This window comes from Mixophyes fleayi, chromosome 2, assembly GCF_038048845.1.
Source record: "Mixophyes fleayi isolate aMixFle1 chromosome 2, aMixFle1.hap1, whole genome shotgun sequence".
In the NCBI taxonomy this organism is placed as follows: Eukaryota; Metazoa; Chordata; class Amphibia; order Anura; family Limnodynastidae; genus Mixophyes; species Mixophyes fleayi.
The window spans coordinates 350947694-350974419 of NC_134403.1; positions in this window are offsets into that span (position 1 = coordinate 350947694).

Genomic DNA, 26726 nt, shown 5'->3' on the forward strand with positions numbered 1-26726 from the left:
AACTATAGTGGGCCTGAAGGAAATTAAAGCAAAACAAAGGAGTAACTTTGCACTTTTGCAAACCCATGTTGCATCGGAGGGGGAGGTTAATTTAAAATGTGGGGACAGATCTATAGTTGGGGTAGGGCATGTCCTAGATCAACTTTAAATTTCAATGTAAAAATAAGGCTATCAAGTATTTGTGTGCTACATGAAAAAAAACAGCCAGTATTTTACTTACGTGCAAAATAATAAAATAATTTACACCCCTTGCATTGTAACATGATTTGTCCAGGAGCAAAATTGCTACTTCTTTTGCTTTCCTTTCCTTAATGATTCAGGCCCAGTGTGTGCGTCCACGTGATAGGGAATATTGATTATAAAATCCACTGGAGAAGGGACTGATGTCATTGGTTAAATAATCTCTGTACAGCGCTGAATAAGATATAAGCACTATATAATGGTAATAAATATTACATGCACTAAGATTTAAATCTTAAAATGTGGCACAAGAAATGAACAGAGGACTACTCTTATTTTAATTAATTAAAAAAGGGGTTGTCCAAAAGTCTTAGGGCTAGATTTACTAAACTGCGGGTTTGAAAAAGTGGAGATGTTGCCTATAGCAACCAATCAGATTCTAGCTGTCATTTTGTGGAAAGCACTAAATAAATGAAAGCTAGAATCTGATTGGTTGCTATAGGCAACATCCCCACTTTTTCAAACCCGCAGCTTAGTAAATCTAGCCCTTAGACTGCAGTGTCACAATGGTCTCCACATAGACGCTCTTCAAACTCTGAATGGGGACGTGCGTCAGAGCATAGCACGGCAGACAAAGTTGTGCAAAAAATATGTGCTACATGTCAGTATTTTAGGGATCCATAAATTACTTTTTACAGCTGTACAATTAAAGTATAACTCGTAACATTTATGCATGCAAAATCTGGACAAAATAAGCTCCATCCCGACCCCACCACGGATCAACCCAAGCTCTCCCAGACCTATCTACAATGCCCACTTTTGGGCAAAGCTCTGCCCATTTCAGGGTAAGCTCCTTCTCTTTTGACTGCGATTCGGGACAGTTGTGAGGTATGATCAAAGGAATGATTAAATTAAGAGCAGTGGTCAGCAATAGAGAAGTAGCCATTCAAACAGAGAAGTAACAGTGTTTGTAGCTATTTCTCTGGAGTCATGGTTCGAGCTGATGCTGTCAGGTAATGCTGCCATATATTTGGGGATGTATCATCTTTCATGTATTAGACGTGCTATTAAAGCAATAAGCAGCTGGGACTTGTAGTTCCACATAGACTAGTGTGCCACACTTTGCCTAACCATGATATTATGCATAGGACTTGCAGACCCCTCCTACCATTTGCCCCAAAAATAGACAACTGCAGTGTTAATTAAATGATTCCCAATTTGTTTTTAAATAACTTTCAATCAATATTTTGTTCCTCTCTCATATTAATGATGTCCTGTACTCTACAGTATGTAAACATTGAAGAATTAAAACTCATGAAATATATAGCAGTATTTACAACTATTTAATTGCAACACATCTTTCCAGTGCTGTTTAAGTGTTACAATTGGTTTGAGTAATTAATATACATGCCGGCATGGAGAAAGCATTGTTATGGCAACCTCAAGGGTCTTATACATCAAAGCCACTAGCTCTATCCCCAACATGTCATACTTCTCCAGCCATGAGACAATGCATTAAACTAAACAGCTGGAGCTGCTACGGCAAACATCCCCAGAGAGTTTCCTTCTTAGTGTTCTTGAGATTTGCCAACTAAATAATAGAGCTTACTAAATAGACCCCTTAATTATGCAGTGGAATTATACTACTGCATTAGTGTGTAGTGCTAATCTTGTTGTCACACTATTTACAACATTTTATATTGCTATAAACACATAACTTCACTCACAGTTGGCCACATTCTTATCAGGATCACACATTGGGGGAAGTGTAGAAAGGTGAAGTGAAATATGGTAAATTAAATAATTTTTTCGAGAGGGAGTCTGAGTTCCCAGAGAGATGCGCTGGAACCCAGTGAGAGGCAAAGAGGAATCGGTGATAGAGTTGGTAGTCGCAATGAGAGGTTGGGCATTGGAGATTGAGCGACAGAGTGACAAACCCAATCAGCGAGAGTGTCAGCTCTGGGGACAAATTATGATGATGGGTGTCAAAGTAATAAATTAACAAAAATACATATAAGCTCATATATTACTAATACAGAACTAATCTAAGTTTATGTGCCTGTACTTTTAAGAGGAAAAGTACTGACCTTTACTCTACATATTATACAATAGAATAAAACAACAAGTTTTTAATAAATTTCCGTTATTTCACAATGGCCGGACAAGGCCAAGGACATTGTTGCTCCAAATAAGGTCAAGAAGACCCTTCCAAAAGACCCCTCAAAGAACATGTCACTTTAATGAAGATTAATAATAGAGACTTATTTACTAAACTGCGGGTTTGGAAAAGTGGAGATGTTGCCTATAGCAACCAATCAGATTCTAGCTTTCATTTATTTAGTGCATTCTACAAAATGACAGCTAGAATCTGATTGGTTGCTATAGACAACATCTCCACTTTTTCAAACCCACAGTTTAGTAAATATACCCCTTAGAGTGTCAGCAATGATTTAAGCTGGAAAGGTGTGGATCTGGCAATGATGAGTAACATTTTCTATAAAAGAATGACTTAAGCAAATATAGATTGTTAATTGGCATTTGAGACCCTGGGCGTATGTCTGCTTCATCCAGTATGGATGTATCTATGCATAATATCTTTAAATAAAGAATAGAAATATTATATTTTTGAACCCTGCTCATCTCAATTGTTATTTAAAGAGAAGAATAGAAAAATCTTATACATGGGTGATGTGAGGGGCACATGTCCATGTAACTACCCACCGTATCCCGGGAAGAAGAGAGCAGGACTAAACCAGGATAGTGAGGATTAGGATCTCCAGAAGTAGATACCTGTCAGTATGCACCTTCACCACCTCACAGACTGACAGAGGGGCTACAAAGATCTTAATTTAAAATCAGATGTTTTTAAATGTCATTATTTGTTTTGTGGGTTTTTATTTCAAAATATCATTAAATTAGTCATTAATCTAAAAATGTGGCTTTCAATAATTAAGTATAATTGAGATTTCATCATTGAAAACACACTGCAATGATAGGTGCTACTGCGTTGCCTTTGTTTTTATTTTGTTATATTGGAAAATCTATTTAATTTAAAGAATTAACAAACAAAAATCCCCTTAATGGAATATTTGTAAATAAAATGTTATGTTTTGGGGAGTTTTCCTTTTTCAAAAAAACTCTTTAAAAGTATTTTTTCAGACTAAAAAGTCATCTATAATGTCTCAGCTCCATTTATATTTTAGAATAGCTTTATTGTCTTTAATTTTTTGAAACCACACTTACTTTTCTTAAATAGGAGTTACTTACTCATTGTTTATACTTTTCTACTTTAACCTCTTCTTACGGATTGGCCTTTCTAGAGATGTCATACAAGAATTTATAATGAATGACGGACCTGTCAGATCACTGCACACATCTTTCATAATCAATGGGAAATCCATATTGTGACATCCCTTAGTGACTGGCAGGCTAGGGACACGCACGCAAACTGGATATGGTAGAAACTGGTTTGTCAGTTACTATTAGGTTCAGTTTATATTGTATTTATAAATGCTGGGAATAGGGGTGACCTACTGATGACTCTTCAAGATCCTCCTAGTTTAAAAACAAAAAGAACAAAATAAGAATCCTACAATCCATCCCTCTATTGCACTGTCTCTTCCAAATAGATCATGTGAATGGTAAGTTTACAGAGAGTGGCATCAACAAGGATACTCATGGTTGACAGTTACATTGTATCAGAGAGCAGATCAGCATTGGAACAAAAGAGGCTTCAATGGATCTTGCCAAATCACAGGCATCACCGAAAAATTCATGGTCTGACTTTACATTGATTTAATACTCGTTGTGAACTACACACAACGTTTCATTTCCAGTTGAGACTGGAGTTCTTTTTTAAGACATGAACGTACATTTCTGATCGCTCCCGAGCCAGTACAGGCCTTACTGTAAGTGTTCTTTATGTGTCCATAAAGTATTTTGAAGGTAATTAATACTTAGTGATAGCTGATATACTGGTGCCAATAGCCCCCAGCCCCTTCACCCCAATCATAGCGGGCCCGGTAATTAACATAAATATTGAAAGCTTACTATTATAAGAGCAGCTTATATTTTTAAAGTCAGTGGCTTCAAAATATGTCAGCTTTCAGTGAATTACATATGAGCTTTTGTTAACATAATGTGATTTCCCGCTGTGCAGATGTCACAGAATGTCACAGCCACGAGCCATTTATTTCAATGGAAAATGTGTAGTTACACTTTCTTTAATTGGTGCTAATTGATGAGTTGGGTGAGATGGAGGCGTCAACAAGCACCCATCCATCTGTAAATCAGGATTTTATTAACATCTGGGGTGTTTTGTTGGATAAGTTCACTCTCGTATATATGTAATGATATATAATAAACATGTTTAGCTAAAATCCTCTTTTCGTAACCAACACATTTGTCTTTATGTCCTGTCCACAGTCATCAACATCATCAACACGTATCTATATAGCACCAGCATACTCCGTAGCGTTTTACAATTGGGAACAAACACGGTAATAAAACAATACTGGGTAATACAGACAGACAGAGGGGTAAGAGGGCCCTGCTCGGAAGCTTACAGTCTGTGGGACAATGGGAGTTTGATACATGAGGTTAAGGGCTACATATTGCATATTGGTCCAGCCAGAAAACAAAGCTAAAAAGTGCTTAGTGGACCTTATGATCCAGACACACAGCAATGTTGGTCAGGAGGTCAGAGGGTTATTGTCTTGTGTGAACTGTGCAAAGGGTAGTAATAGGGTACCCCAGGGAGGTTATGGGGGTGGTTGAAGAATTTTATAAGCTTGCCTGAAGGGATGGGTTTTCAAAGAACGCTTGAAGGTTTGAAGATTAGAGGAAGGTCTTACTGTGCGATTTGGTGCAGCCCAAAAAAGTCCTGCAACCGGGAATGGGAGCCTGAAATGAGATTAGGGGGTAAATCAAGCTGAGAGTTTTCTGGCGTGTTTGAAAAGTGGAGATGTTGCCTATAGCAACCAATCAGATTCTAGCTGTCATTTTGTAGAATGCACTAAATAAATGATAGGTAGAATTTGATTGGTTTTTCAAACCCGCCGGAAAACTCTCAGCTTGATACATTTACCCCTAGATGAGAGATGCAGATCTTGTGCAGAGCGGGGATGTCGAGTTGGGAGATAATTTGAGACAAGTGAGGAGATATATGTTGGTGCAGTTTTGTAGATGGTCTTAGTAAAAGTATTTTATTTTGGATTCGGTAATAAACAGACAACCAACGTACAGACTGACAGAGCGGATCAGCAGAGGAAGAACAATTTGCAAGGAAAACCAATCCAAAAGCTGCGTGCAAAATAGGTTTTAGGTATAAGCATCTAATTCAGGGAAGACCAGTAAGGAGGGATTGCAATAGTCGATATTGGAGATGATGAGTGCATGAATTAAATTTTTGCGGTGTCTTGTGTAAGATATGTGCATATTCTTTAGGTGTATATAATAGGATTTAGATATAGATTGAATGTGAGGAACAAAGGATAGTCTCATGAATTCCATCATACAACGAGCACTGGGCTTCCCACAAAAATCTTGCATGTTATATAATATATAAAAATGTATAATCTCTCAGTAATAGAGTCAAACTTTAGGGCAAATCAAGTTTTGCAGTGGAACAGAGCATTCTGCAGTCCTGCAGTCCAATTTTCGGGTTCCGCTTTACTTTGCCAATCATCACTGCAGGTCTGAAGCAGAGATGGCCACAATTGCACCTTAAATCGCAGGTACAAATTGCGTTCAGTAAAAAAGACGCATTTGCTGGTATATGCAAAGCTGCAGTTATCACCAGATATGTGCAGGTCAGCACCAGTAGCATATGTGCCCAGTTTACGCCAGGTATACGTCACATACACTTACGCCCTTCTTTATAACCATTTGATTTTTGCTATTAGGCATCAATAAAACTTCAAAAACCTCTCTAATACAGGAGAAATAACGTCACGGCTTGCGCATGTGAAAAAATTGCTTAAAGACGCACACAGGAGCATAATATATGCAACAAGAAAGCACCTATCAGCATTAGCGGAACACTCGCAAACAGCCAATCACAAGGCAAATATCCTCATCCAAGTGTAAGCATCGGAAGTGACAGAATCACACAAATCTGCATAGACGCATATGCACGCGCCCGCTTTCATGGGCATGCGCAGAGCTATTTCACACAACATGGTACGCCCTCTGCCGCAGCCCCTGTATTTGTAAATTTGCATTTTGCACAGTGAACAGAGATGAGGTGACAACAGTCATCATCATCATCATCATCAATTATTTATATAGCGCCAGCAAATTCCATAGCGCTTTTACACCTCATTTTGTCTGGTGTTGTTGGGGTAGAAACCAGAAACCTTAAGACCAAATTCCGAAATGTGTGACATTTCACATCTGAATGGGTAATGATGTGAATATTTCACCATTTTTAAAATTTCATCCCTCTGTAATTAATGACCCTCTCTCTAGTCACAATGACTGAATGCATAGCGACCTCTGAAGTCAATCCCAATGTTAAACTAGGCCCATGCAAGAATCACGTCTTACCTGCTATGTTTATTTTCCAAGCCGCAAACTTTTGAAACATATCCCTTCATCCCGATGTGAAGACAGCAGTGTTGTAAGCTTTCCACGACGACACAGTCATTTGAAAAAGCCAAATATATATTTTAAACAGAACATATTATCAGTACTTAAGGATGGAATTGATTAATATAACAGTGTCCTATCTTCCCATGGCAGCCATTGTTTTATCTATCAATCCGAGGGGTGTAATAAATCACAGGTCCAGGCTCAGGCTGATAGAGCAGCGGAATGGAAGCAATGCAGGCAGATATTATCTTAAATCCTAACTCACTGTAAATAAGACCACATCCGCAAGGACTTGTACCTCTTAAATGTTGTCACTAAATAAGAAAAAAAAATTCACACCGGCCAGTCAAACGGCTGATAAAAGTTTAATTTGACATGTAATGGATTGATCAATAATTCACTGATTCCTTTCACAATGAGTTATCAAATGGTTTCATTCTATTTTATGAACAAAGGGTAATGTGACGTGTGGCTTGTTCATTGCACTTTTCTTAACTATGCAAAACTTTGATCTTAAATAAAGTAAACCCATTCGAACACATTGCTTTATTAATTCTCAAGGTTACCATATGAAGACATTTACCCAGCATTGCTGAGATTTATTAGATGATATTTAATGCTGCTGAATAATGATCGTGCAATGAATTCTAAATGAAGGTTCATTTTCCTCGTCTCGTTAGCTCACAGTACGTATTGTTGATTTTCATTATCTACAAACGCGCTACCGGCTATACCGAGGAAATAGAAAAGAGTGACTTGTCATGTTTAAAATGATGAATGAAAAGCAGCAGCATTTTGGAGGACAAATAAGAAAAAGTCTACAGCAACCAATCAGAATGCTGATTTCATAGGAGTAGTGAAAAATTGGCTAATGAAAAAAAATGATCCCATTGGCTACTATGGCTATGACTGGTTTTATCTCTGAGGGTTTATGAACAGTGGAATTCTACCACAAGTATACCACTTACACATTGATATAAGGTACACCTTGCCTACTATCCTAGAATGTCAAGGAGACTTCTGAATTTCAGGGAGAGCAGTCCCTCCTCCCAGGACCCAGCCATTTCTTTATTGGAGTGAGCAGAGGCGGTACTTGAGGACAAATTGCAGCATTGCATATAATGGGGTGGGGCTAATGTGAATGTATCACCACGCCCCCCTATGCAAAATAAAATGTATATCTTGTATGTGGACGTAACATGAGGTGCACAAGTTTGTCCAGCCCACGTTTACTTTTCAGTGGCCTGATCTGTCATCCCATCAGAGCATGTTAAATAATGCACCCCTGCATATGCTGTCAATTTTATATGTAAACTTCATACGTGTCACACAAAGCCATGCACATTTGTTAAAAATGGCATGTGACATCACAACAAGTCATTGTAGGACCATAATGAATTGTCAGTAGATGACATGCGGAGGTGTTCTTTCTTAGGCATATCTACGGTCAGGTCCATGACCAGACCCCTGGTATCAGCTGTGTGGTGAAGGCAGGGCCTGATTAACCCGAGGTCTAACTGGGCTACAGCCCAGGGGCCTCAAGCATCCAGCAGGCTCAGCAGAATTATTGATCAGTGCGGGGGCGCCCCCGGCCCGATCAATGCTGCTGAGCCTGTAACTGTAGTCCTTCCGTGAGCCCCCCCCCTTATAGCCGCCCACCGCCCCCCCAAGAGCTTACCTCCTTCTCCTGTCACTGTAGTCCTTCTGCGGCGCTCAGTAATCTCCTTACTGAGAAGATCTCCTGAAGGAGGGGGGGGGCTCATGGGAAGGGGGTGCGCGGGATAAAGTCCTGACAGCTCAGATTAATCCTCCAAAATAGAGCTGGCACGATGATGGTGTGAAGTTATTCTGCTATGTAGTGAGGTTAGAGTATAATAAGGGAGAAATAAGGGAACTATAATGATAGGGGAATTCTGTGCAAAACACTTAAGGCCAAATTCCACTGCAAAACCAAATCCAAACATGAAATTAGGTGAATATTCAGTGGAACAGATCTGAAATCAGTAGTCACAGGCTACAAGTCTTCATGGAAAATAATATACGTATCATAAGAAAGCATTGGAAATAATAGAAACTATGTACTTTTTCTAATCAATAACATTGTCTTTTAGATTGTAAGTTCTGGTGAGCAGGGTCTTCTTCCCTCCTGGTCTCATTAACTATCATTTCCGCTTATTACCTACACTGCGCACCTCCTCTTTGGGCTCTCTGCCCATCGACTCCACTCCTCCAATGTCTTTGGACCTCTTTCGGTGGTTCTAAACTGGTTAGTTACGGCCACGCTAATGGGCCTGCATTATATACCCCTTGCATCCTATTACCCATCCTGGCTATTAGTAGCTGTGTTGAGAGTTGTAGTGTTATTTGTGTGTTGTATTGTATTGTATTGTATTGTTAATCCATGTACTGTCCTCTTATTAGCCCTCTGTAGTTTTATATAATTCCATGCTGCAGTGCTTTACCATTACAGGAACATGAAGTGGTCTGCCACATCCTATTAATGTATTAGTTAATTAATAAGTTGATATAGCACAGTGATGTTGTTCCAAATAAAACATGTGTTTATCGTTTATATGGCAAAACATCTTACAAATATATATATATATATATATATATATATATGTGTATACACACAAAACTGTGCAACAGTTTTAGGCAAGTGTACAAAAAGCTACAACGTAAGAAAGCTTACAAAAATAGAAGTGTTGACAATTTATTTTTATCAATTAACAGAATGAAAAGTGAATGAACAGAATAGAAATCCAAATCAAATCAATATTTGGTGTGACACTCCTTGTCTTCAAAACAGCATCAATCTTCTAGGTACACTTGCACACAGGTTTTGAAGGAACTCGGCAGGGAAGTTGTTCCAAACATCTTGGAGACCTAACCACAGATCTTCTGTGGATGTAGGCTTGCTCAAATCCTTCTGTCTACTCATGTAATCACAGACAGACTCGATAAAGTTGAGATCAGGGCTCTGTGGGGGCCATATCATCACTTCCAGGACTCCTTGTTCTTCTTTACGCTGAAGATAGTTCTTAATGACATTGGCTGTATGTTTGGGATCGATGTCCTGCTGCAGAATAAAGTTGGAGTCAATCAGACGCCTCCCTGATGGTATTGTATGATGGATAGGTACCTGCCTGTATTTCTCAGCATTGAGGACATCATTAATCCTGGTCTAATCCCCACCTCCATTTGTTGAAATGCAGCCCCAAACTTGCAAGAAACTTTCACCATGCTTCACTGTTGTCTGCAGACACTCATTATTGTACAGTTCTCCAGCCCTTCAGCTCAGAACTGGAAAAAGAACAATAGGACCCAGGTACACCCATCTACTGTTCGGAAAACAGCCCTTTTGTACAGCACTTCATATAATTCTTTTCACCTATTGCATTGCATCTTTGATATTGATTATGGATGTACATTAGGTATAAATGTGATTTGGCATCAGGTGTCATTTGTACAACTAATGTCAGAGAATAGGACACTGAAGATGTACACACCAGTCTAACGGGAAAAAAAAGACATAAAAAGGAAAGATATCAGTATATTTGGTGGGGGATTTATTGGCTCTCCATGTGCACAGTCCCTATTACATGCAGGTGCAAGTATGTCACAAGAAAGTGTGTGCAGTATACGTGCGCTTAATGCCATCCATTTAACAAAAATACAATTCAAATACTTAACTCTTGAAATGACAGCCCTGTCAGTGTGTGTTTAATTGTTATTTCTACAAGGGCCAATTTACTGCCAGGGAAGGTTGTGATGGCAGATTCAATTGATATGTTTAAGAATGGGTTAGACAAAAAGAGGGTCCTCTTTCCTTGTGTTCTCCTTCTACTATTCCATCACCCTCTAGGGCTGTTTCCCTAGCCATGTCTTCTTGAGCCCAGGCCTACTTCATGTTAGACATTACTATCACTCTCACTCACAGTCCCATAAATAGCTTAATCAGCGTTACCATATTATCTGTGTATTATTTGTTAAACAGTAGGGGCCTGATTCATTAAGGAAAGTAAAGCAAAAAATTGAGTAACTTTGAACCTTGGCAAAACCATGTTACATTGCAAGGGGTGCAAAAAGTTTATTATTTTGCAGATAAGCAAAATATTGGCTATTTTTTCATGTAGGATGCAAATACATGATAGCTTTATTTTTACACTGACATTAAAAGTTGATCTAGGGCATGCCCTAGCCCAAATATAAATCTGCCATCACACTTAAAATTTCCATCCTTCTCCAGTGCAACATGGTTTTTCCAAGGTTCAAAGTTCCTTTTTTTTTTTTTTTGCTTTACTTTCCTTAATGAATTAAGCCCTAGATGTCAGCTCTTTGTATTATTTTGTTTAACATGTAGTATGTAATGTGTTATGGATCGCTGCTGTTGATTTATTGCATATTAAGCAAATGTCATGTACAATGCTGCAGAACTTTTGTGGCACCTTATAAATTAAAGATAATAATGATATCATATATAGCAGTGATGCTAATGAATGAAGTACTATCCAGTATAATCATCACGTATTTTACACCAGATCTCCAGTACCCACAAAATATATGACTCCCAAAGAGCGGGATGTAACCAAGTCATGAACATGGCCTTATTGTACTCTTGCCCAGGGCTGCCAAGAAGAATTCAGGGCCCGGGTACAACAAATTCATGGGGCCCCCCTCATATTCAAGTAAGACCCAAAAATTTTTTGCGTCGCCTTACGGCGGCGCAAAAAAATTTAGGTGTATGGTCATACATTCAGGGGCGTGGCTAGCCAAATGGCGGTGCAAAAATTTTGGGAGGTGTGGTCATGCATTTGGGGGCGTGGCAAACGTGCCATTGGGGCGTGGCTAACATAAAAACCACTAGGCTCTCAATTCGCCAGAGCGTCACATATGTTCAAGCACTCCTGACTTTCAGGACATCTACCACCACAGTGTAGTATACAAACAATGCAGTGTGTACACAAACAGTTCAGTCTTGGCCTACACCTTACATTGGGCACAACATTCACCAAAAATTGGTATTGTCCTTACTAGAATCACAACATTTCACACACTGTGCTGCTCTCTCCTACCTGTTCTTCTCACTTTCTCCACCTGTGGCTGCTGCTTTCTTTTGTTGCGGCTTGTCCGGATCCAGGAATGTTGAAGGACCTATTTTGAAAAAAAAATGGCTACATTTAGAAAATTACAGCCAGCCCCGGCCTTAAATCAATAGCACTCACGATTAATAATTAGGCCTTCCTCCAGCCCCAACATTAAAATAATAGTATTCACATTTAATAAATAAACCTATTTCACTTCCTGCAAACAGCCCCAGCAATACCTATTTCCCGCAACCATCACTGCCATTAAATAACTCATAGTCACATTTAATAAATAGACCTCATTCTCCCTAAACTCACCCCAAGATTCAATAGCCCCCAAACCACCCCATCTTAAATTAATAGTCCCTACTATTAAATTGCCTCACCATCACCCTACAAACAAAATAGCGCCCATTAATTAGCCGCCACCTACCGCACACACACTACATTGCAACAAGCCCCATCACAACTACACTGCGACCTCCATGCTGCTTTCCCCCCTTTTTATTCACTCTGTGCCTCTCTCCCCTTTTTTTTAACTCTGTGCCTCATTGCACCTTTTTTTCCTCTGTGCCTCTCTGCCCCTGTTTTCCTCTGTGCCCCTCTGCAGTTTTCCTCTGTGCCCCTCTGCCCCTGTTTTCCTCTGTGCCTCTCTGCCCCTGTTTTCCTCTGTGCCTCTCTGCCCTGTTTTCCTCTGTGCCTCTCTGCCCCTGTATTCCTCTGTGCCTCTCTGCCCCTGTATTCCTCTTTGCCTCTCTGCCCCTGTATTCCTCTTTGCCTCTCTGCCCCTGTATTCCTCTGTGCCTCTCTGCCCCTGTATTCCTCTGTGCCTCTCTGCCCCTGTATTCCTCTGTGCCTCTCTGCCCCTGTTTTCCTCTGTGCCTCTCTGCCCCTGTTTTCCTCTGTGCCTCTCTGCCCCTGTTTTCCTCTGTGCCTCTCTGCCCCTGTATTCCTCTGTGCCTCTCTGCCCCTGTATTCCTCTGTGCCTCTCTGCCACTGTATTCCTCTGTGCCTCTCTGCCCCTGTTTTCCTCTGTGCCTCTTTGCCTCTGTTTTCCTCTGTGCCTCTCTGTCCTTGTATACCTCTGTGCCTCTCTGCCCCTTTTTTATAGTACTGTCCCTCTGTTTTCCCCCTTGCCTCTCAGTTTCTTTCCTTACCTCTTGTAAGCTTCTTTCTTTTCTTCTCTTCTGTCTTCTCCTCTTTCTTCTGCCTTGGTCTTGTCTGGCTGCGGCGCTCCTCACTGACTGACTGTCGGGCGTGACTTGATGACGTCATGCCCGACAGTCAGTGTGAATGGAGAAGACAGGAAAGGAGGGACGCGGCGCCGCGGTCACGTGAGTATTGATTTTTTTATTATTTTTTTTTTTTTATTTCTTATAGCTCCCCCACCAACGGACCAACCCCCGGGAAAAAAAATATATATATATATATTTTTAAAAACCGCAAGATACAAAAAATTTTTTACAAAGTAAAATAAAAAAAAAATTTCAGCGAGGGCCCGGCCCGGGCCCCCTGGCATGGCCGGGCCCGGGTAAAATGTACCCGCTCCCCCCCCCTCTCGGCGGCCCTGCTCTTGCCTACACCAAATCTGCCTCTCTATGCATAAGGCGCCACGTCTTAGATATACACAAATCTAGATATAGACACATTTTTAAACAGAAATGCTTATTCCCCACAAAAAAATGATATACATCCAACTCTTAATGAGACTGTACAGCTGCTCTGTGCATTGTCTTACATCCTGTAAGATTTTCTTTTTATATTGCCTAGACTTGCGTTCCATGTAACCTCTCACATCACATGACTACTCTTCCCTTTTAAATGTGGATATTTCACCAGCTCTGATGGCCTATATTTCTGTTACAGATTGAAATGTCATCATGGTAATTCTTAATATTCCTGGCATATCATCCATTTAGCTCCCTGCTCTCACAATAAATGTATTTGCTTTAAATAATCTAACTTCTCTATGTGTCCATTACAACAATTTATTGTTGATCTGTCACATCCCTCTTTTTCAGATTCCAAATACAGTAGCATAAACGTATTTTAGTTTTGAGTAAATCGAGACTGGAGATTACACTGAAAACAAAACACTCCTTATTTATATCTTTCCTGGAAGTCTGGCCATGATCCATATCTCTGACCTGGTTTCCTTGTTACACCAATCTGCTCTTCATAAGGACATATGCTTACAAATGTAGGGACTCCACTTCCAGGCATATGTTAGATATCCACCCTGGTAAGCACCAGTTCTGTCATCTCTATTTATACTGCTAAGGTATAACACATATGTTTTACATGCTCTCTTTCTGAGTCAGACCCAGTTTAATGATATCCTGCCTAAATATGTATCTGTTCTTTCAGGGACCTAACATGGGGCTACTGAGCTAAATAAAGTAGAGTGGAGAGGAAAGACACTTAAACTCATATCTAGTAGTAGTAGATGCACTTTTTAGACACAGTTCTATATCCTATCGTCATTCAACAAACAAGGAAGGAAGGGAAGGAAGAAAAGCAAGGAAGGAAAGGAAGGAGGGAAGGAAAGCAAGGGAAGAAAGGAAAGGAAGGAAGGAAGGAAGGAAAGAAAGAAAGGAAGGAAGAAAAGGATGGAAGGACAGAAGAAAAGGAAGGAAGGAAATGAAGGAACAAAAAAAGGAAAGGAGGGAAGGAAGGACAGAAAGGGAATGGAAGGAAGGAAAGGGAAGGAAGGAAAGGGAAGGAAGGGTAGAAAGGATGGAAGGAAAGAAAGGAAGGACAGAAATGAAGGAAAGAAGGAGGGAAGGAAGGAAAAGGAAAAGTAAGGAAAGTAAGGAATCCATTGTGAATAGTGGTCATGTCAAGTAAACCGTTTTTTCACATTTGTTTTGAACTTTTCAAAACAGTATTCAGTTGCAAAATTAACACAAACCTCTAGCAGTAAAGAATGACAATACACAGCCAAATTTAATAAAATCTCAACCACTTTCAACAGTTGAATAAGGTATGTGAAGTGCATTGATATTATTCCAGTAAAGTGCCACTGAACATTTCAAGTGAAATATCTCACTTTTCCTAAAAGGAATACAATTACAATTTAAAGAATGTTTTAGAAATGAATGCAAAATATTATCAATCATTTTAGTGAGTGAGTTTATCTCTTTTTGTGGGCATTTTATATTTATTATGTAATCACTGGGGCCCATTCAGCATTATTTCTACCATCACTGGTTTTAATAATAAATAGTAGCAGAACTTGTATCTCTTGTAGCCCCTCTCACCGCACAGACTTCTAGTTACACTATGGAGAAGGCAGGGTTAGTTCTTTACAAGACGGCAGACCCTCCTTACTTTGGGAGGTGCTGGCTCACCCCAATTATCTAGGTATACTTTGCTTTACCAGCAGCATGCAGTAATTATATTATATAATTTTAATTGTATTTATTTACTGTACCCACCATCCAAGGGTGTGGGAATAGTCCTAGTGCATTCAGCATTTTTTTTGCGGCCACGAATCCCCCTAGGAAATTCAAGCTTACTAGTCTAGGGCTGGTTGTTATTAGGGTAGGGGGAAAATACACAATTTCCTGCTACAGTGTAACAGAGCTTGATTTTGCCAGTATCAGCCTAGACTGGCAGCAATAGAACTGGTTTGACTTTTTGTTTCTAATTTATCTTATTCTGCCCATAGAGTAAGATACGCTTAAATCATATCATATGCTTTTAATGTATATATTTTAAGCATATTCTACTGAAATGCACTCAATTTGCATACAATGCGGACTCACAAGTACCTTAAAATATGTATATCTGCATCTTTTTAATTGACCTAATTTATGCATACACTTTGGCATTAATTATGTCCAACGCTAAATAAGACCATATATTTATTTATTTTCTTCCTCTGGGTCCATCTGTGTCAGATTGTTCATACATATCGTAAAATAATTAAAACAAGGAGTTGAATATTTAATACATTAGAGTCTGTTTTTATTTGTAATTAAGACAAAAAGAATATTGATTTGATTGGATTTCAAAAATTTTAATAACTTCGAATAAAAAGGGCATTTATAACAAATGGTAAAAGCTATATTTACCTTGAAGGCCAACTAGATATCAGTCCTAACTACCTAATACGTGTGGGCATAAGATGATTTAACTTACAAGCCAGATTCACTATTTATCCAGGGTAGCACGGTGGCCCTGTGTGGTGTTTGAATGCTCTCGCCATATTTTTGTGGTTTCTCCCAGCTGCTCCAAAAACATTCCACCACTGATCTGCAGGTTTTGATATGAAGTTGATGAATACGATGGACTGGGGATTAAAATTGCACTACCACCTAGTAAAAGGTGACAATGTAGCCCCTCACCCCCACCCCAGCTACTCCTCTTACAACTTGGAATGAAAATGATTTGGGAAGGAGGAAGTGTTAGAGCCGAGCAACCAATAACATTTAATGGTTTGTGGCTTGTCATTGGTCCTCCCACTCACACACCCCCTTTGCTGCCATTTAAAGTTGGTCTTCACAGGTGCAGTCATTCTGAAACTATAAAGTAAGCTTTGCTGACAAGGTTAGTCTATAATAAGTAATAATACAATAGACGTCTTTACTGAGGAACAAGTCTCAGTGCTTAGTCCAAAAAAAAGAGTCCAGTATATTTGACATCTTGATTGACAGCTTGATTTGTCTGTATATATGCACAGTGAAAACACTGTTACACCAGGGCTAGATTGAATCGGGAGAACAGATATAGAATTCCCTTCTGGAAGCAAAAGGACATAAAGTTGGAAAAATATGCTTGATCTATTGGAAGATTTACGTTCATAGCATACACCTGGTTGATTTATTCATTTTAATTGAGGAAGACAGGATTCTCAATTAATTAAAAATATATACGTAACTTGATATGTGCCTGTCCCAGAGGTGTGAGTGTGTGTGATGTTCAGTTGTGGGAGGTGTTGTGATGGTGAGATGATAAGTCAAGTTCAGAGTTGTAAAGTCAGGTGCATGTGAGATTGACAGATGGCCTAAAGTTTAAACACGACTTGAGACAAGTGTGTGCAGTATGCCCAAACTCTGAGAGAGATAAACAACAATAAGGCTATAGAGCCTGAAATTCCAGCAAGGAAGAACATGTATTCAGCCTTGAATGGCAGGATCATAAAGGTGTTATATGTAAAGTGTAAAGAATTAAAAATACATTTCTCAAATTCAACAGTTTAGATGACAAGAAGCTTAGAGAGAGAGTGACAATCCCTCAACGCATGAGTGTCAGTTCTTGAGCCCAGTGATGCACTGCAAAATGACTTATGTAATGAAGTTATTTGCATTGCAAAATAATCTGATGCTGTAACATGATTTGTGCAGCCAAGTGTAAGTCAAGAGTCTGTAAATAAATAAATCTTTATAATTTATGTATCCAAATAAGATGACCTAGGGCCTGATTCATTAAGGATCTTAAATGAAGAGGTATCTTATTTAAGTCTTCTGGACAAAACCATGTTACAAAGCAAGGGGTGCAAACTAGGTTTTTGTTTTGCACATAAGTTAAATACTGACTTTTTTTTCATGTAGCACACAAATATTAACTTTAAGTTTCAGTGTACAAATAAGCTATCAAGTATTTGTGTGCTACAAATGGTGGGTAAGAATTACAGCTCATGCGTTGGCCGTAGGTGATCAGGTAGCTGTCGTAACCAAATCGGCACAAATCATATGCTCACTGCAAGTACGTTTCAGTTGAATCTGTCACCACATAGTCAATTATATAAATCACTGGCAACAATCTAAATGTTGAATAATGAATGATTTTTACATTAGATACAATTTTGCTTCATTTTGATTTTTTTTTTGGCCTTTTTTTTTACTAGAGCTTGAAACAAGAGCAGGAAAGAGACCTGTTAACATTGTGCAGTCTTTCTGCTTGTGAGCGCTCTGAGCATCGTTTTTATCTTCATCATCAACTGGTAAGTTCTGTAAATCATTTTGCTGTGTACCTCACCTACAAATTAAACACATGTCCCTCTCTTTATCGGACAGTAATGGGATGCATTTGGTAGCAGCCATATTGGGAGGGGGGGGACTATTAAGTATTAATGAGAGTTTATTCTTCCCAATTTTTGACAACTTCTACACACATCCTAAAAATCTGAGAACTCAATATTGTCACATTCTGAACTAACAATAAGATAAAATACACAGGATGTTCAGCTAGTACAAAGATCACCTATGTGGTGTGACAGCAGAAGTATGACACTTCTCGAGACCTCATCCTTTATCAGTATTCATGTTTTATATATTTCCACCAGGCATTCATTGCTCCCAGAAATCAGGGAGTATGCCCACTCAAAACATACATAACCGAACATACCCTCCTCACACATCGTCCATGTGGGTTTGCTGATTTATCTATGATCGGTAAACAAAAGAGAATTTCAGACCTGTTCAGTTTTGAAGTACCTCAATATTTTGTGGATAAGGTTAAAGTGCTGGCCAGATGACCTTCAGCTTTTTATCTTGTGGCATAGGAGGTCGTTTTTGTGTATACAATATGCAGATTATGTGGCAGTACATGTCAACATGTAATAAAATTAAACAGTCTTTACAATATAATTGCACATCTAATGTATACTATTCACTAGGAAATCATAATTAGCTGACAGTGGTGTAAGACTGTGGGGGTACGATACAAAGCACAGAATGTCCACAGCCCATTAGTTTTGGTCCCACTCTGCGCCTTGCTCAGGAACATATATTTGTGAAGCAAGATGGTGGCATTCACAGAGGAGCGGAAGTTTGCTTAGGAAGGAGAGAGGAGTTGAACAGAATGAGGACCTTCCTTGTTAAGTACATCTAGGCAAGCTGAAATTAGATTTCGTTTAGTAGCTCCCTCTATGTCTAGTTTGGGGTACTTTATACTCCTTTGAAGCTGTCTCTGGAGAACCTCTTCCTCACTGCCGAGACTTAGCTCAGTCCTCTTCTTCCCAGAATACAGTGGGGTTTTCTGTGGACAGGTGAACCTGCACTTGCAGATTTTCCATCAGGAAAGTAAGTGTGGAGCAGACACAGACATAGTAGCACAGTACACATCATAATTGACAAATTAATAAGCAATAGACCATCACTGATGAAATAAGGATTTTTATTATGTCTCTTTTCTCCGAAAAGCTGACACTTTGCCGATTGGGAAATAACTTCTATGTCAGTGTTACTAGGTCTATCCTTATTGTTCTGGTCTTATATTCCTTTAGGGCTGGGATGGCTATAACCATGCCATTAAGTTTGCTTTTTCGTGTATGTTTTATCTGTATGATTATGTCAGATGCTACAGAATCTGTGGCGCTATACAATTAAACAGTGGTGATTATAAAGTTATGTAAGAATTGGGGGGGGTTCAAAGTTAATTTTAAACTATCAAATTCCATTCACATTTTCCATTCCAGCACTCCTAAATTTGCACTTCGACCACTGGTCTAGAATATACTTAAATCATTGATGTTTTTGAATAAAATGTTTCCCTAACATTATATGAGGAATGCAATATCGGCCGATAAATATCATTTCACACTAGATAGCTTTGTGTTGTATAGAGGTCACTAGAAAGCTTTCTGCACTGTACAGATAATACCAGAAATCTACATTGTAGTGATGGCACTAAATGCTCTCTGTTATATAATAGTCACTAGAATTCTTCCTGTATTGTATATTGGTCGGCTAGAATGCTCCCTGTATTGTATATTGGTCGCTAGAATGCTCCCTGTATTGTATATTGGTCGCTAGAATGCTCCCTCTTCTGTATATTGGTCGCTAGAATGCTTCATGTAATTTACAGTGGTCAGTTGAATGCTCAATGTATTGTATACAGATCACTAGAATGCCTTATGTATTGTATATTGATCACTAGATTGCTCCCTGACTTGTATATTGGTAACTCGAATGCTCTTTGTATTGTATATTGGTCACTACAATACACAGGCTAAATGTTGCCAGCCAGCCCCTGGGTGTAAGCACACCAGAACAATTCCGAACTCTGAGCAATTTGCAGGTAAAGGACCTTCTTGGTCTTGTTTATTCAAAGTTTAAATAACAGCCCAAACACATCCACCACAATCAGTCACAAGACAATTAGTCATGAATTGCATATCAACCACAACTAGCAACAAGAATACCGCAACCTAACCCATTTGTGACATGGGATATACTTTATGAGTCTGAGTCTGTTGATCTACCAACATGTTATCCAAATCAGGAACGCCCTGGTCTAATCTCATTAATTGAGGGTATGAATCTTGAAAGAAACAACCATCGTCGCAGTCTACTGATCACTGCCCCATAATCAACTAGTAGACCTTGATTTTAATTACATGCTTTATTTTATCACAGAACCCCAGCTCTTTTTATGAGATTCTTCCATTGTCATCTTTGTATGTTCCATGTTTCCTGTATAGCATCTCAGTCTTGGTACACTGTTGTGTATGTTAGTCTTTGCTTCCTCTGTACTGTATTCTCCTGTTCCACATGCTTGTGAGACCATTATATATACAAATAAAATGACAGATGTACTGGGCAAATGCAATATGCAAATGATGATTAAAAAGTCTAAATTGTCTGAGGGACAGCAAGCTTGACTTTTGTCCACCTGCTGAAAGCTACGTATCCTGTGCAAAGTTCCCATTGATGCAGAGATCCATGGCCACACACCGGACAATGTTCCTATTTCTTAAAAATAAATACAGTCTACCAAGATTTATAGAAATCATATGTCATTTTACATCCAGCAAAATGTAATATATATCAAATCAAAAAGAAAATGCAAAAAAGATATATAATGACATATAATCAAGGAGAGACTAACAGACAGGCTGCTGCCCTTACAATTTTGCCACCTAAGGCCCAGGCCTGAGTGGCTCAACGATACCAGTCTATGTGGGATGTTGCCATATTCTTAACATATCTAACTAATATATTCCTGGATTCATCATAAACTGCGAGATATATTGTTAGCTTATGGTACCTCTGATGAGTCATGGAAGAATATGTCGCTCTAAAGAAAAATGGAAACATAAAAGTCAAATAAAAACCTTATAACTTCTTACATTTAATTCTGAATATAAAACCAAGGTCATTTTTAGCATTAAATGAATAGTTAAAGGCTGCATTGTGCACAATGATTAAGAAACTTCTTACATTAACAACATTTTCTTCCTTTGCTGTGAATGAATTGTTTATTACTGCTAGTATTCAAATATTTACAATTTAACACATGTATTTAATTGTTATCTACAGATGTACCAGAGCTTGAGCACCCTGTTCCACAAAACATTAGTGTGTACACTCCCACGATTGTGTTGTTATTGTACCAAACCACATTGTAATGTTTGATTTGATTTTATAAACTGACTAATAATCACTATCAATGATGGAACGATGTTGGGCAAATGTGGAAGTGTGTACGTACTCACGACCAGCAGTGTCCACAGATCTCTATAGAGTTTATAGAGTCACAATCTGTTTCAGCAGATGTTTATGACAGGTGAAGAGCACAGATCTGAAGGCTAATCGTGTAAAAATGTGTAAGTGTGTACACAGGAATCAGCATGCTTATTGGGCCTTTCAGTCATTGGTAAAATTGTTAAAGATATCACATCGGGAGAAATTTTCTGCAATGTGTACCCAGCTTAACACATAATGAGCAAGTTTTCATGCAATAACTTGTGTATATGTTTACAGCAGTAAAGAACATTGGAGAAATGGTAGAGAGATGGTGAATAGAGATGGCATCCTGTGTATTATACTCTATATACAGACTGTGTTAGCAGTCACTCTTAGGCAAGTGCAAACTCTCCTTTTCTGTCTTACAATACTGATCCAAAACATAGTAGAAGGACTACGCTACAGGTACTACCTACAGACAACACCGCTAAGTGTCACCATCATATCTCCTACTGTGGTAACAGTCTAGCTGGCTACAATTATTGTTTAAAACCTGTATATACAGTGACATAACTTTTGCTATGTAATAGACGTACAGATCTATACAGAGTTTTGTGAACATGTTTTTCATTAAATATTGACATTTTACCAGGTATATTAATAAAGGGAGGGAACTCTTACTCTTTCACTGTGGGAGGGAAGGTGCCCTAAGCCGCATTCCTACTGTCTGTGTGTATGTTAGGGAAATTAGACTGTAAGCTCCAATGGGGCAGGGACTGATGTGAGTGAGTTTTCTGAACAGCGCTGTGGAATCAGTGGCGCTATATAAATAGCTGATGATGATGATGATGATTCCTAGAAACACATGTTCCATTGTGATATTGTCCAACAGATGTTAAAAGCAAAGTAATAGAGGACGTTCCTGCCCTGAGGTGAGTACGTGTCTCAGGCAGCAAGCAGGGTCAACAGGGAACACTAATTATTACTTTTATTTAGAAACAGTAATAATAATATTATTAATAATAATAATAATAATAATAATAATAATAATAATAACATACTTGCATACTCTCAAGATTCCGGAATTTTGGGTAGTTCTCCCGGACCCCCAGGACAGCAGGCCTCTCTCCCTGATCCAGCCTGTACTAGTGCCTCAATGATGCGATTGCTGCATTTTGACACCTGGGGCAGGGCAAAAATGAAGTGATACACTGCACAATACTGAACAGGTGGCAAAAAGGACAGGAGGAGCCCTGGAAGTAATGACTAATACACTAGAGGGGAACCAATGGATTCTGTGATGGAGAGAAAGGACCTATGGGAGAAACATTAAAACCAATGCAGGTGGTTTCAGCATAGTCTAAAGTCACCCTTTATCTTCAGTGGGCGGGGAGGCGGTTGTCAACTGCAAGTTGGTAATCGTTCAGCTCACCTGCGATAGTTTAGTTGGTTCTTGCATGGCAAGCCTTAGGGATGTTATAGGTCATTATATTATGCCTAGTCAATATAATCATATCCAGAAAACAATTATGTTGGAAAAACTTATATGGAATATGGATATGGATATGAATATGGAAAATTGGGTATATTAGCTGCAATCAAAATTTCCAGAAACATCTTTGCCCCAGTGTGTTATTTAAGTTGTCCGTCATGTCAACTAGTTGGAAGTGGCTCTCACCAGTTTTTGGGATGGTGCTTTCCCAAATACCTTGCATTCACCTTGCACCATGTGAGCCAACGTTTTTAAATATTTGGTGGTGCCCTCGTTACCCCCTCCCCCATTTGACTGAAGACTGCCATGCATAGACATGGTTAGAGGCTGTAGCGGCATAAATGTTCACTACCCTCAGAGCTGGCTCTTATGTTTTGAAGCTTTGAATGCTCCAGGAATAATGAGTAGCCGTTTGGGGAAGGTTTTCCAAACCCTATACAGCAATTAATTTATTCTTATGCAGAGATGGTCAAGTTCAAAATGAGTTCATATTCACTACAGTAGATGAAATAAACTACCCTATCTTTTGTAATAGATGTTCAGGATCAGGTAATGAAAAGGGGCAACCATCTAGGGCACACAGAGTAAAACCATCTATAAAATCTATCGGTTTTGCTAGACTTAATTGATGAATGTGTAGGCAGAAAAACCCATAGGAGTATACTTACTAAACTGCTGGTTTGAAAAAGTGGAGATGTTGCCTATAGCAACCAATCAGATTCTACCTGTCATTTTGTAGAACGCACTAAATAAATGAAAGCTAGGATCTGATTGGTTGCTATAGGCAACATCTCCACTTTTCAAAACCCGCAGTTTAGCAAATCTAGCCCTTAGGGTCAAGTAGTCTAGTCATAGAATGCTGTAAAACAAACATGGACTGGAACGTAGATATTAACAACATAATGAGATGTATTCATATTTGTAATAATCATATTTCCGTTCTAACTATAGTAAATTTTTATTAAAAAGAATTTAAATATTTGAACTATGCTGAAAGGCAAAATGGTTTATTTCTAAGACAGAACTAAAGCTTGGATTAGATTTTTTTTTTATCCACAATTTCTGCCAGAAAAAGGCAACCTCTTTGACACGGATAAAAGTAATGTTTGATACATTACAACTCCAAGTTAGATTAGATGTGCTTAATCCTGCATTAATGAAGTGATTAAGCGTCCGATGCCATCTGTTGAGGTGTTAAAATCAGATTCAGAATCTTTAACATCACATAAATCCAAAACAGAAGATTTGCTTTTCTCTGCAACAAAGGTATTTATATCTTAGACCTTTCACCAAATGTTCTGTCACTTAAATGTATTGAGAAACTTACAGATATTTTCTCTATGTAAAGATAACACAATGTCTTCCTCTGACTTAAAGCGCGTGTGTCATGAAATTTTAAAACAACTGTAACATCAGGGAAGTAAATGTATCAAGCTGAGAGTTTTCCAGCGGGTTTGAAAAACCAATCAGATTCTAGCTATCATTTATTTAGTACATTCTACAAAATGACAGCTAGAATCTGATTGGTTGCTACAGGCAACATCTCTACCTTTCAAACTTTGTCGGAAAACTCTCAGTTGATACATTTACCACTAGAAATTGAAGCCTAAATAAAATCCTGAGGAAAATAACATACCATTCTTGAGAAAATTATTTATCAATCTGTGCCTATCCCTCTCTGTCCAGTACTCCCTGCTAAAAAAAAAAGCCTCAGACATGATTTAGTGTTAGTTTGTGCTGTCCTGTGAGCAGAACACCATGTGACATTAACCTCATGTGATCCTTCTCAGCTATTGGTTGAAGCAGGAAACTTCCTACAGTTTCATGATGTCACCGATAACTTTCCAGGAGTGCAGTGAGCATGCTCCCACCAGTACATGGGATGTCCACACACTCATTAATACTCATGAAGACCTGCCGAGAAGATGATTAACTTCATGGAGAGACGTACAAAAGTGAACCAAACATATAAGGCTGGAACACATAGGGAATGTAACATAGTTTTAGTGATATATATTTTTTGATCTGTGTACAAATGCTCCACTGAATTTTGATGCATCATTGTTGGTCCGGTTGCCATTGTGGGCTTTCCCTTGTTCCTGATGGCACTATGAGGACCTGGGCATGATTAAACAAAGTCCCTTGGCCTGGTCTAGCTTTGCCTATGTTAGCTCAGCAATGTCCATCATTTATAAGCATCATACTTCGGAAAACAGGACCTGTGCTGTTTTTCCAATGAAAATCATTGGATTGGCGTGTTCATCAAAGTTTAAAATCATATATGATTGTGAGTACGAGACTTTCTCAAGGGCAAGTGGATGGGGATGAAGACCTGTGTGTATATATGTGTGCCGCCGACTGTGGATTGGCTCAGGAAGGGGAGACATATATTGTTAACCACAGAAATCAGATACAGTTTCTCTGTAAGACAGGAATGTTCTAACCATCATTGATACTTTGATCATGCACCACATATAGTTAGGAATCATGTTTATTATAAGTATATATTGTAATTGCATTTTAGTATGCCGAATCAAGCGTTCTGGCAGCCTAGACTGCACTAGCCTAATATATTTATTTAGCAAACAATAGAATATAGGACTAGGCGCAGATAGGGAAAAGGATGGGGTTTCATTTGGGGGTGATGATAAGAATGCACACTTGCAATAATGACTTTAAATTGAGTTACATGATGGAACTAATACGTGTAGCAAATTGGCAGCAAATTGCGGTAGTCTTATGTTTAAACAGTGGTTAGCATCCTTAAATACCAATGTCTGCCATGTGAATGTCCTTCCTATTGTAAATGATCCAATATAATGGTCAAATGGTGGTGAACATAGACTTTAGAATGCAATGCATTCCTAGTGGTAATCTTCACACTCCCTCCGTCAGTGTATATCATGTAAAAATGATTAGAGAGGGGAGAGACAGATGGGTTGGGTACGGGTTATCAGTGAATATTCCGACACTGAGAACTCCTCAAATTCCGATCCGAATCTGTAAAAAAACGATTTAAAGAGAAGCAGACTTCCCTGAATCTCGACGTTGGAGATGTCCGATGGGCGCAGGATGCTGACCGCAAGTGACTCCGACTACTGAGTCGTCCGTCAGGAGACTTTAAAGTCAGTGCACATTCTATTCCTTTTCATTTAAAGCGGCACTGTCAAACCACGCAGGTTAAGTGTTTAAACTTATAATATATTTATTTGTCATTACTTGATGTATATGGCAAATACCGTATATAAAATATATGAAATCAATAAATGTAATAATATCTGTTCATAGTCAAATAGAGACTTATCCATGTTATGTCTCAACTTATGACAACATGGAACAGATGTTGATCTTGTGTTATAAAAACAATCATATGTATATAAGATAATAAAATAACAACAGTCACTTTGCCTAAACTCAAGGTAACAATGATATACATAGTCCCCTAAACATCTGTTTTGTGTAGTACTAATAAATGTAATAAAAACATTTATAAGCATTTATTGTTTTTTATATATCAGTGTTGCTATTACGCCTCCATTGTTAACGGCTAAAATAAGTGTATATCGAGACCTGTGAATATAATTCTATAAACCAGACTGCTAGTCACATAACATTTATTTTTTGTGTTATGAAAGTGACCATATGATTTCAGTAATCTAATGGGGTTAATCGGAGACTTTTGCCAGGCAGCCGTCTGCTCCAGTAAATTCATATTCACACACACAAATAATTGCCAAACCAGTTCTTTGGACTGGAGAACTATCCTATTGAGATGCAGTGATAATTTATCCAAAGTTATCTTAGAATAATGCAGCAGCATTTTGTTAAAAGCCTTCAAATAACTAACTGGAGAAGTGGAACTGGATGCCAACAGAAATCCGCTGATGTGGGCGTCCCCTTTCATACAGAGCCAAATACCTTGACCACAAAGCTCTAACATGGGTCAATCTAATAGAAGTAAGT